At 44.6% G+C, this 13,617-nt stretch overlaps 1 long non-coding RNA gene across 1 annotated transcript in view; it reads right to left on the reverse strand.

Annotated features, from left to right (window-relative positions):
• Positions 1-1,334: 1,334 nt before the first annotated feature.
• LOC142830205 (uncharacterized) overlaps positions 1,335-13,617 on the reverse strand; it is an 85,609-nt gene continuing 73,326 nt past the window's right edge. The window contains exon 3 of the long non-coding RNA XR_012905244.1: positions 1,335-3,785. This is a non-coding gene — a long non-coding RNA (uncharacterized LOC142830205). The remainder of the gene's footprint in view (positions 3,786-13,617) is intronic.

The raw sequence follows: 13,617 nt of genomic DNA on the forward strand, positions 1-13,617 counted from the left end.
GAAGCCTGTCAGAGCTATTAGCAGAACACAGAACCTGTGAAAGAGCCATTCAAATGGCAATGAAGCCATTTAACAGGCATTTGCAACCCCAATATATATGGTCAGTTTCTGAATTTACAGTGTTAGTCTAGAGCACTGTTTCTCAACCTGTTTTAATAAAGTACCCATTTAAAAAAAGATAAGTACCCCCACTACCTACAGTTTTCAGACACACAAGACAAGTTATCTACCATTTGTTTAAACAACTTAATCGTAGCTAGGCAGGTGATGAAGTTTTTGCGTATAAAAAGTACAAAATAAAGCGCTATAAAACTTAAAACAAAATTCAGTTTTCTCCAAATTTCAGTTGTGTTGACGTATCACACCCCTCCCCCACCTTCTGTCTCGGGTACCCTTAAGAGTACTCGCACCACTGGTTGAGAAATACTGGTCTAGAGGATCTTAATTTTTAAAGCAAATTTTAAACTATTTAATTAGTGTGTTGCTGAAGATTATAAAAATCACATCTCTAAAATAAAACGCCACTCTCCCCATTGGGCGTAGGGGCACCAGTTTAATAGTACTGTGTAGGGCTCCTTAAATCTTAAGGATGGTCCTGCCTGAGGCTTCAGGTGAGTTTTTGTTAGTGTGGGTATTCGTAAGTCAGATCTTTGTAACTCAGGTAGTGCCTATACTTTATTCAAATTCTGCATTTAGAATATTAATCTATTCATTAAGTGAGGCTCCAATACATATGAACCTTATATATCCCAAAAGACTTCTGGCAAACTTCATTGGATCCAGATGCAAACAACATATTTAACCACAGATACAAGTATTTTATGAAATTTCATTTGTGTTGTAGAGTGTGTGTGTGTAAAGTGCCAGCTACCTTTTAAAGGTCAATGGAGTATAGTAGAGTGAAACATACATCCGCAAGACTGCAATTTATTGGACTTGCTGGCAGGAAGAATTTAAGCATCTGGATTCAGCAACTGCAGCTATGGCAAATGCCAGTTGAAATGTCAGCCAGAGAGTCCAACCCAGCATTTTAAAAGACCAAACATTTGGGGACATCTGGTAAGTCCAGCAGGCGTTTTAGCAAAATTTGGCATTTGAGAGTTAAAGCAGCTGGAGAGATTGACTCTGGTCTGTCAAGTATCACTCACAAAAGTGTCCTTGTTCATGAAAAGTCTTCAGCTTGTGCCTACAAATTAATCTGCTGAAGATCCTTCCTAACAGGAACGGAATGAGTTAAAGCATTTTCCTGAATTGGGGCCTTTGATTATAAACCCCTAAGGAGAGGGATTTGTATACATTTACTAAGTAGTATCAAGTTCATCTAGGAGCGCAACCGAATAAATCATTATCAACAGGCTTCTATTCCACCAACACAAAGCAGCTACAGAAAAAAGTTACAGTATTTCTATATAGTCATATAGCTATTCCCATATTGGAAGAGGAATAGGCTATATTGGAATAAGGCAAATTATACCAATAGAGCTACAGCCCCATTAAGAGTTATACCAGTATAACTAAAAATCTCTTCCCTAACTGAAATAGGTACAAAAGCTGCATGCAGGCCTTACCTGCAGGTGATGCAAATGACACAACTGGGAAAAGCGAAGAGTAGAGCTGAAATGCTTATTGCAACAAGGAATTCTGGGAAGATAACTGGCTATAAATAAATAGGTTAGGGTGCAGAGGAATATGAACGTGTTTATCAGTGCAAGAAGAGCTCTTCTAAAGTTGGAAAAAGGCTTTTTAGTAGTTGGCTGCACCACTCCAAAACAAAGATATCAAAGGCTATAGAATTTCTCCCATGCCAGGGGATCAAGTGTCATTATGGAGGTTGTTTGGTTAATGTGTGTTTTTTCAGCATACAGCTAAACCAAACTAAAGCCTGTTAAATACACTTTGAAAAATAACTTCTCTCACTCCAGAAATTCAATGTTCTTATCAAAACACAAGCCTGACACTGGGGCACATTGTGTTTGCTGTTTAGGTGCAGCTTAGTAGCTCAATGCAATTTCATTTTAAGTTTTCATGCTGCAAGTAGTCCACCTTGCCCTACAGAAGCGCACAAATTTTCTCTTCTGATATTGGCTAAATAATAATTAGCAATAAAATGATGAATGACTATAAGCCTGTATCTATACTACCACAGAAAGTTGACCTAATGTATGCAACCCCAGCCTCATGAATAATGGTGAAAATCAGGTTTGCAACTTCTACTCTTCATTGCTAGAACATTAGAGTCTTGAATAGTATTTGGTTAACTTCAGTAATGGCCTGGGATCTGCTTAACAACGAATATGGTTTCGATTTATTTCTCAAATTGTCTTTTCCTTGAGTAAAAGAAACAAAAACCTACTTTGAGTTTACTTTCCCAAAAAGTCTTTAGTCATTTGTTCAACTCACTCTACCTGTTTTGTTGCTATTTGAAATGGTTAATTAATGTTAGCCAGCTTTAAATCTATTCCCACTTCAGTGTGACAAACACTTAGCCCTGCCAAGTTGCTGTCAGATTTCCATTCATGCTAATGGCAGCCGTAGCACCCACTCTCTACATTTTATTGTTAATGTAAATGCCTGGGAGTAGTGTCAAACTGTAATACTTTTGATAGACAGGTTCTGGCCATTAAACCTACTACAGTAGCCAACCATATCCTAGTGATTTCATTGCACTAAAATAGCAGAGTGGCGTCAAGTTGTCAACATGTTGCATAGATATGGAGATGTCATTTTCTATTCATCCGAATGGACATACCTCCTCCTACCCGGATGCACCTTTACACAACATTTTATTAGGAGCATCTGGTGAAATAATCAGTCTTATTTTCAGTTGGACAGGTAGTATTGCTCATTAAGCCCTAAGCCATTATTAATATCCTAAGATTTAATATAGACACACGGGTTTGAACGAAACATTAATATTAAACATAATTATATCGTTCTTTCACTAAGTCAAATGTGTAAGATTAAAATAATGGAATCCACAAAGTAGAGGATTGGAGAAAACACCCTAGAGAATTATATACTGAAGACAGAAATCCTGGAGAGAGAGAACAGACCACAATCCCTTGCAGATCTTTCCTCATCACTAATTTTAGTTTTTCCAGGACAGTCCAAGAGCTTGAATACAGTTTTAGGTTGAGGCAATGAACTCCTAGCTTACTAGCACAGAATGCTTATCTCTCTCTATTCTGCCAGGATTTTGCAGGCTCAAGAGAACAGTAATTCAAGAACAGCGTAATAAAATACCCATTTAATTTGAAAATGAATATATATTTGCCCTTTCACTTTGTTTTAAGTTATTCCAAATAATCACAAGACTAGAGACCACACAAAATATGTTTTTCACCACAATATCCATTGTCAGGACATAAATGCAATGGATTTAGATCAGTTCAAAAGCTCTACAGTATTTTGTTAAAGAATTACAGGCCTAACATTTTTCTGTTCTGTCAAATGCTATAATTTAAATTGGGGAAATCCTGAAAAAGGGCAGTGAATATTTGAGCTTCTAAATGTATTTTGTTTGACTTTATTCTCCTAGGACATATCTACACAGCAGCATTATTTCAGAATAACATCAATTCTTCTTCGGGTAGTCCCCGTGGGTGCTCCACGTCTGGTGTCGGGCTGGTCCCGGCGCCGCGAATCGGCGCTTGCCATAGCTGTAATCGACCAGGTCGCGCATGCGCGAGTAGCGTTCGCGCCTTTGAACAGACGCGCGCGACCCGGTCCCCGCCAGTTCCTCTCATCCGCCCCTGGTCGCGGACGGAGTTCTTCTTGTCTTCTCTCTACCTCAGAGAAACGTGAAAAAAAAATATTATTAATTAACACTGCCATTTAAACAAAAGGGAAAACTGAGTAACCGGACGTAATTAATCTTAAAACCGGCGGTTCAAACCGCGGCTCCGGTCACTTTCGCCGCAGCCTTAGTCCCACCAGCTTATTTTTTTTTTTAAAGGAAGTAAAGTAATAATAAATAAATAAAATAAAATAAATAATAGAGATATACAAAATATACAGAGAAAATAAAACCAACAAGGAAACGGGAACAGAATATCACTCGCAGAGAGGAGCGCGGGACAAGCCCTCTCAGTCCTTTAAAATGCCGGGCTCTCCCGGCTTCAAGAAATGTTCTGTGTGCAGGGACTCTATGCCGCTCTCGGACGGCCACTCTGCCTGTGTCCGCTGCCTCAGGGAGGCACATATTCCCCAAAAGTGTGGGCACTGTGCCAAACTCACATCCAGAGCTCGTAAGGAGCGGGAAAGGCGGCTGAAAGAAATTTTATTCGATAAGGCGTTGATGCCTTCTACTTTGGCAGGATCCTCTGCCTCGGACCCTACTCTGGAGAAGCGGAGGGCTCCTTCCCCAAAGGCACCTTCTCCGAGCAGGAAGAGAGCCTCTCCTGCAAAGTCCCTGCCAATAGCCCCACAGCCGCAGGGCACCGCAGGAGGAAAGCCGGGTGCCTCTGGTTCCAGGGCACCCCGTGCACTGGCAGGAAAAAAGCCGCCCGGCACGTCAAAGCCGCGGCCGCAGCCGGCACCACAGGAGCCCCTTAAAGGGCCAGCTCCGTCGGCACCCACGCTCCCGGTGCCGACCACTCCAGCCTCCTCACGCAGTTCTCCTCGCAGGGAGCTGTCCTCAGCACCGTGCGCACCGGGAGAGCAGCCTGCAGACCAAATGCCTGCCTCTTCACATTCTATTGAATCTACAACCCTGCAGCCTTCCTCTCAGGAACAGCTCCCACCTCAGGCTTCTAGGGCACCATCCAACTCAGATGCTCGGGTGCTTTCTCTCTCACCCTCTCCGGAGGCATCTTCTCGCACTTTGGGTCGTAGGAAGAGTTGTAATCGCAGGGTGTCTTCTCATCATCACCACCATAGGGAGCGTAGTTGTTCGCATCACAGGCGCTCTAGGTCTCGATCTCCTTCCAGACATTCCACGTACTCATCACAGCGTTTGTACTATGATAGGCATGGCAGCGCTAGAGCATCTAAGCACTCATCACCTGCACACTCTGCTCGGCATGGCTCACATTATCATGACCGTTACTATGACGAATTTTCGCGCTGTAGTCAATCACGATCTCGCTGTAGGTCACCATGCTCTTGTCGCTCAATAAGTCCAGGTTCCACACATTCTGGACGGTAGAGACAGCCTTCCCAGAGACCCGTGCCGTCCCCACGATCCCCGACTCCTAGCAATCAGACCTGGAGGAGGGACAACTTTGAGTCAGAACCAGACAAGTCTCCTAATGCTAATTCTTCAGTATCTTCGGCTGTCAAAGCTATAACTCCGAACGAGTCGTCACTCCCTGATGATCTAAAGGAATTCCAGGATCTGTTTCGCCGTGTAGCACAATCGCAAGAGGTGCAGATTACTGAGACCCAAGGAAAACAACATAAGCTGTTCAAAAATTTGCATCCGAAGCAACAGAGAAGGATCGCCCTACCGATAGATGAAGCCATTATGGACGTGGCCGAGGATATCTGGCAAACGCCAACCTCAGTGCCACCTACTAACAAAAGAGTGGACAAGAAGTATTTCGTACCATCAAAAGGCCTGGATTTTCTTTTCAATCACCCCCAGCCTAATTCGTTGATCGTCGATGCAGTCCGCCATAAGGCAAAGACTTCGCACTTTAAGAATTCCCTTCCGGACAAGGATTCTAAAAAGCTGGATTCATTCGGCCGTAAGGTCTATTCTTCGTCAACCTTACTCCTTCGCATCGCTAACTATGCTGCGCTCCTATCAAACCATAATTTTGATAACTATTCCAAGCTTCCTGAACTAATGCAATATCTTCCGGACAGTAAGAAACATCTTCTGAAAGCTGTAGTTCAAGAGGGACTCGCGGCATGCAGAACATCTCTACAAATCGCTGCTGATGTGGCGGACAACGCGGCGCGAGCCATGGCTTCAGGCATCGCTATGCGTAGGGCCTCATGGCTGTTGTCAGCGGGAGCTCCTAGGGAGTTACAAACCAAGGTCGAGGACCTGCCCTTCGATAAGCAAAAGCTGTTTGCCTCCTCAACCGATGAAATTTTACACTCGGGGAAGGATTCACGTACTACCCTCACAACTCTGGGTATGTACACACCACCTTTCAGACAAAGGAGATACTATCCGTTCCAAAGGAGGTATGACTATTCCTCGTATAGGCAACAGCAGCGCGCACCTGAACAACCCAAATTTCGACAGCGCCCGCAGCGCAAACGCCAACAACAGCAAAATCGTCCACCAACCAGACCTGCTCCTAGGCAGCAGGTTTGACTCACATGCAAAGGACGCGAACATGCCTCCAGTGGTCAGTATACAGAAGCGCGTTTCCAACACATTCAACCACCGGCTGAAGCCCTACATACATCAATGGGCCAGCATTACATTGGACCGATGGGTCCTAGAATTAACAACATCAGGCCTCTCGATTCCATTCATTTCAGTTCCCCCCACTACCCCCCCTACCTTGGCTCTGATTGTGAACCTGTCCCACGAGAACGTTCTTCGAGAAGAAATCCTCCACCTCTTAAACATAGGTGCCATAGAACGGGTCCCGAAGGAGTTTCATGGAAAAGGGTTCTACTCCAGGTACTTCCTGGTTCCCAAGAAGTCAGGGGGGTGGAGGCCAATCCTCGACCTAAGAGGTCTAAATCGCTTCATCCGCAAACAGCGCTTCAAAATGACCACGCTGGTCAAGATCATGCCAGCACTAAACAAAGGAGACTGGTTCGCAGTCCTAGATCTACAGGACGCTTATTTCCACATTTCAATTCACGTGGCACACAGGCGATTTCTACGGTTTGTGGTAGGAAACGACCACTTCCAGTTCAAGGTACTCCCGTTCGGTCTTATATCGGCACTGAGGGTGTTCTCCAAGACACTAGCGGTGGTAGCGGCACATCTACGCAGGATAGGAGTCGCAATTTTTCCTTACCTGGACGATTGTCTGATCAAGGGGCTCACCTGCGCGGAGACCTCCCACATGGTGAAGGTCACTCTAGCTCTATTCAAGTCTCTCGGCCTTGTTGTAAACACAGAAAAATCCCGACTGCAACCAACGCAGATCCTTACTTTCATAGGAGCGCGGCTAAACTCTCTCGAAGAACGAGTGCATTTGCCGGTAGAGCGTTTCCAGGTCATAAAGGACCTGGTGATAACGATTTTGTAGTCTCCTATGCTACCAGTCCACATATACCTGCAGCTCCTGGGTCATATGGCGGCTACTACAATTATCGTGCGGCACGCAAGACTAAATTTAAGGTGCCTACAACATTGGCTGGCCACCGTGTACAATCCCGCCAGGCACAGCGTCCGCAAAACGGTGGTGATACCCATGCAGGTCAAACAGTCCCTCCACTGGTGGACCGACCCCAGCAACATGTTAGTAGGGGTTCCGTTTCACGCTCCGCAACCAGCAAGAGATAACCACGGACGCATCTCTCCCGGGTTGGGGCGCTCACATGGGTACTGAAAAGGCACAAGGCCGATGGTCCCCAGCGGAGATGTTGTTGCACATCAACCTCCTCGAGCTGCGGGCAATATTTCACGCATGCAGACAGTTCAAACAGCACATAAGAGGAACAACAACAAGGATTCTAACAGACAACATCGTAGCGATGTATTATGTGAACAGACAAGGCGGTGCTCGCTCCAGATCCCTTTGTGCAGAGGCAGTTCGACTGTGGAAGTGGTGCACTCGAAACGACATTTCTCTCGTCGCTGCATACTTACCCGGTGCAGAAAACACTATCGCAGATGCTCTAAGCAGACATTTTTACCAGGACCATGAGTGGGAAATTCATGCGGACATCCTCAGGCCCCTTTTTCACCGCTGGGGTCAACCGGACATAGACCTCTTTGCCACAAGGACCAACGCGAAATGCAGAGCTTACTGCTCCAGAGCGGGAGTGGACATGCACTCTCTGGGAGATGCGTTTCTTCGTCACTGGGGAACATCACGGTTATATGCTTTCCCTCCTGTTGTGCTCATTCCCAGGGTGCTAGAGAAGGTTGTCATGGACAGGGCACGAGTGCTGATCATAGCCCCGGCTTGGCCCAGGCAACCGTGGTACTCGACCCTCCTGCAGCTCTCGACTCGGATACCGTACCGATTCCCTCATCTACCGGACTTACTGTCGCAACAGAAGGGCTCTCTTCTCCATCCGAGGCTGGACACCCTTCACTTAACAGCCTGGATGATAGATGGTTCAGCACGTCCGAGATGCTTTGCTCGGACCAGGTAAAGCGCATCTTGCTCTATAGTAGGAAAGAATCGACTAGAAAGACCTCTCTCTCAAAATGGTCGAGATTCACTCGTTGGTGCGCTCCTAAAGACCTCGACCCCTTTCTTTCACCACTTAATGTCATATTGGACTATATTCTCCAGCTGCAGACGGATGGGCTATCCATATCATCACTTAGAGTTCATGCAGCGGCAATTGCGGCCTTCCACATGCCCATCGAAGGGAAGTCAGTTTTTTCCCATCCTATAGTGGCAAGATTCTTTAAAGGCCTCGTTAACCTTAATCCACCAGTTAGGCCCCCGCCACCTGCGTGGAGTCTTGACTTGGTCCTCGACGTTCTAACAAAAACCCCGTTTGAACCTCTAGCAACCGCTCCCTTGCCTCACCTCACAATGAAAGTACTTTTTCTCCTCGCTATAACGTCGGCACGTAGGGTGAGTGAGCTCGCAGCACTGATGTCATCACCCCCATATACAGTTTTTTCTAAGGAGGCTGTAACATTGAGATTACATCCAGCTTTTCTGCCGAAGGTCTGTACCGACTTTCACATCAATGAACCGATCGTTCTGACATGCTTTTACCCAAAACCTCACACGTCTAGATGGGACGCTCTTTTGCACACTCTAGACGTCCGCAGGGCTCTAGCCTTCTACATAGATAGAACCCGTGGTTTTAGGAAAACAGATCGTCTGATTGTCTCCACCCTGGGACACTCTAAAGGTCAAGCCTTATCTGCCCAACGTATCTCGAAGATCATCGTTTCTTGTATTACTACCTGCTACAGCATGGCTAAGAAACCGCTTCTATCACACCCTAGAGCCCATTCGACACGAGCGATGGCTACATCAATGGCCTTTGTCAGAGGAGTACCCTTACGCGACATATGCCGTGCTGCTACATGGTCTTCCAACACGACGTTCGCAAGGCATTACGCAATAGTGCAGCGCTTGGCTTCTGATTCGGCCCTAGCCTCAGCGGTGTTGCCAAGCCACAATACTAGTGATTCCGTAGCCCACGTTTAGTGGATTACTGCTCCGGAGTTACCAGACGTGGAGCACCCACAAGGACTACCCGAAGAAGAAGAAGAAGAGGTTACTCACCTTCGGTGCAGTAACGATGGTTCTTCGAGGTGTGTCCCCGTGGGTGCTCCACGACCCACCCTCCTCCCCGCTACGGAATCTTCTTTATTATCTTTTTCAGATGGCGGTGAGAGGAACTGGCGGGGACCGGGTCGCACGCGGCTGTTCAAAGGCGCGAATGCTACTCGTGCATGCGCGACCCGGTCGATTACAGCTATGGCAAGCTCCGATTCGCGGCGCCGGGACCAGCCCGACACCAGACATGGAGCACCCACGGGGACACACCTCGAAGAACCATCGTTACTGCACCGAAGGTGAGTAACCTCTTCTTATTCCAAAATAATGTAGTGTGCGTCTACACAGCAAGCCCGTTATTTCGAAATAACAGACTTCTTACTCCGACTTCTGTAAACCTCACTGTATGAGGAGTAAAGGAAATTGGGGAAAGAGTGCTATATTTCAAAATAAGTGCTATGTAGATGCACCCAAAGTCAAAATAAGCTATTTTGACTTGAGCTACGTCAATGGTATAGCTCAAGTTGCGTAGTTTATTTCAAGTTTATCAAAGTTTCCAATTTTTTTCAGAAAGTGAAATAACCTATATTTAAATTAAATGCTGTGGCAACATTTTATAATGAGACTTGTAGTTCAGGTGCCTTGTTTCCCCTACTCTCCTCTATGACTGAGTTCCCCATCTACAGACTGTATCTCCCATGAGATACAGGACCAGGAAATCCCAATATGCACCAAAATTGCAATCCAAAAGTCAAGGCCATGATGAATCATGGAATATATGAGCCATTCTCCCTGGTTAGACTGTAGAGGACTATGAAAGCATGAGAGCTCAGCAGTCCAACTGCCATATCGGACCACAACATCTCAAAACCATAATTTGGAGTTTGAGGATATTTGCCAAGAAGTTACATTTTTCTCTGCACGTGCTTAGAGTGTATATGGCAGGATAGGGGAGTGGAAGATGAAGTAGAAATAGGTTGAGATGGGGGATAGTTTTCCCAACCAGTTCTAACATGACAAGCATGGTCAACCCATTTTTCCTCTTCCACTTATAATGCTAAAGTATGGTCAACTGTATTGTATAGACTTTTGAGGTAGATTTCCACTTGGTGATAATTTTGTTTAACAAATCAATGGAAGTATGGTTTAAACTAGCTGAGAAGTGAATTTAAAGATTTAGTACTGCAAATGTATGTTTTTCTGTACTGTTTACTCTTTTAAAACTTCACAAAGAACAATACTCAGGGTGAGTTTAAAAATTCAAATGTTAAACTCAAGCCTTTAGTAGAAAGTTACAACTTTGGGACACTGGGCCTCTCATTTTGGGTGACAGCAAGGGACCTAAGAAAGAAAGTAAAATAAAACAGGGGGAGAAAGGAGAATTGCTGCTATTAACTGAATGGAAACGAATATCTTCATTTATTTCATTGGCAACAACAGTGCCTTTTCTGTTCACTCCTTTCAGTGAAAAATGTTAGGAGGCCACTGAAAACAGGAATAGTCAAAATGTCCACTAAAGCTACCTCACTACAGAGGGCATCTTTCCTTTCCAAGTTTTAAATATAATGCATTTTCTGCAGCATTGCCTTGCTGTCATGCCACTGGCAGGAGTCCTGAGGGAAACCACAGCATTTCTAGACAGAGGAAAATGACTACCCTCCACCTAGAACCAAGTGGCATTTTCAAAGTCAGCCCTGCCCCAAATCTTGGCATCCTCAGAATGCTCTTCCATTCCATAGTGAAATTCCAGTACCTTTGGATTGCTAGCAGAGTGGAGTTTGAGGTCAGTTAGGTAAGTACCTAGAGGCAATTAATAATCATCTTATTGCTGTGTGAAACAGAAAGGTTCATTCAAATGAATGAGAGGCCAGTCTCAGACAGAAGCAGGAAGGAAATTCTCAGGTCAGTCTAATAAGGCTTGTTTAGAGGGGAACTCAGGAAATTCAGGTACAGATGCAGAAGTGAAGTGGCCTTAGCTCACTGTAGCTTTGCAAACTAAGACCTATTTATTTCTTAATGAGAGCATGCATATGGGGGCCAACATGCTTTCACTGACACACACTGACTGCATAACTTGAGTGGATTCATCTTAGCTTCACAGTGTGCCAAGGGAGGTCAATGATCACACAGGCCTGGGTCCTCTGACATGCCATCCCCAAGCCAGTATATGCATTGAATTGGGAACCTACATCTGTCCCTGGATAGATTAATCAAATGACCTCAGTAGCCTGTGGAATTGAAGATCACTTATGACTGCACTTCAAATTAATGTAAATTGGTAGCAACTTTGACCAGATGGAACCTCTTTAAAGGAAAAAGAATATTGCTCCATAATTTAACGTAAGGTACTTTTTGCTGACACCCATCCAGAGGCTAATTTCCTCATTCTCTTCCAAATCTGTATATGCAACTATTAACATTCATGCAAGCCACAGGACAGCGTATAATAACCCCATCCAACTATTTAATATTCTAAAGTACCTGTTCATACCACAATGCATTTTTCAAGCCAATGCTTGCATAGGTCATAAAATATTGTACCCACTCAACTTAGAGGAAAATGATTGCCAGTCACTAGCAGGTGAACAAAATGGATATATGGCACATGATTTGCCCAAAAATGTGACCACAAAAGCAGTCATCCCTTAGAATGTCACTATAAGAAACTGACAAAGATATGAACCCTGATGCTACAAAGTGACCTTCTAGTTGCTAGCACATCTCGTGCTGTGTGACTGAATCAGCATTCTCTAAATGCCTTTAAGCAATAAAAGTACCCACATCAGCTTTCTTATAAGTAATTTTTAGATGACCATTGATTTGACACCATTTACAACAACATGTTGTTTTCAGGCACAATATTACAGAATATCATTGAAGTGTTGAGCCCCTTGTAGCCCTAAATATCTCTGCAACTCAATTTTTTTAATTGAGTTTTCTTTCTTTACACGAATACAAGCTGCTATCTAATCAAATCTGACAACAATTGCAAAGAACATTCAGCCTCCCTCAACACAAATTATACTGGCTACAAGAATTTCAATCTTGGAAAAGTAAACTGTTTGCTGCTTCAGCCTTTCTTTACTTTCATGATAGATATATTATTTCCTAACTGCAGGTGTTTGGGGAAAACTGCTTGAATTCCCTTAAATTATGTCTATTAAAAGGTTACTAGTGACAGACAACAGATTGGTGCATATAAAACAGACCTTTTGTCAGATTATTAGCCCACTGTTTGGCTGTATGAGGCCACTTACCTAAGTAGATTTTTTGTTAATTTACGAGCAGTATTTGAAGCACACAAAGAGAGGTAGCAGCATGAGTGACATGTAGTCCAGTGTCAATCAGCCTAAAGACAAGGTGGGTTCCCCCCCAAACCCACACACAGAGAGCTCCAGAGGAAATTTAGCAAGATTAGGAGAGAGAGGCAGTGAACCTGTGAGAAGATTATTGCCATTTTATTTCTTGCATTTTTTACATAAACAAGGCTGACATCTTCTGGCAAGCAGCAGTTAGGTTTCCACACACACTTAATTAATAACTGTTTGGAGGCTACACAGGACAGAGCCATACTGTGTACTATTACAATGTACACAACAGGATGACTATGAAGTCCAGTGAATATGACTGAAACAATCCCATAGAAATAGCAGCTAGAACAGAGGGGCCACCAGATTGACATTAGTTACAAAATGGAAGAGATCTACTATACTGAGTCCATTCTTCTTCCAGTAGAGGGTTGTTTCCCAACAGCAGACTCACCTTTGTTTTGTCTAGTAACTTTCTTTAAAAGACCCAAATGAGATTCCCTTGTGAGGCTCATTCACATTCAGGGGCGGCAGGTTTGTATAATTTTTGGTGGTGCCCCATTAGCCACACTTCCTGACCCCCCATTAACCAGGCCTCTGGAGGTAACACACTCGGGGCAAGATGGACACATGACCACAAGTAAAAAGCATCATGTCACCCCTCTCGAAGGGCTTTTCCCACCATCCTCCTACCAACAGGGATTAGTTTGGCCCCCCATCAAACCCCCCTCATGCAACTATCCTGCAATTGCATTAACCCAATGTGTGTGACATTAACTCAGGGGCAGAGAGGCTGGGGGAACGGTTCCCTCTAAGGCTATGTCTACACTCACGGCTTCTTGCACAAGTACAGCCGTTCTTGCGCAAGAAAGCTCCAATAGCCACGTTAGCCGGAGGGGTTTCTTGTGCAAGAAATCCCTGCCGAGCATCCACACTGCCCTCTTGAGCAAGATAACTTACACCTGTTAGAAAAGAGT

This window comes from Pelodiscus sinensis, chromosome 7 (genome assembly GCF_049634645.1).
Source record: "Pelodiscus sinensis isolate JC-2024 chromosome 7, ASM4963464v1, whole genome shotgun sequence".
Taxonomy (NCBI): domain Eukaryota; kingdom Metazoa; phylum Chordata; order Testudines; family Trionychidae; genus Pelodiscus; species Pelodiscus sinensis.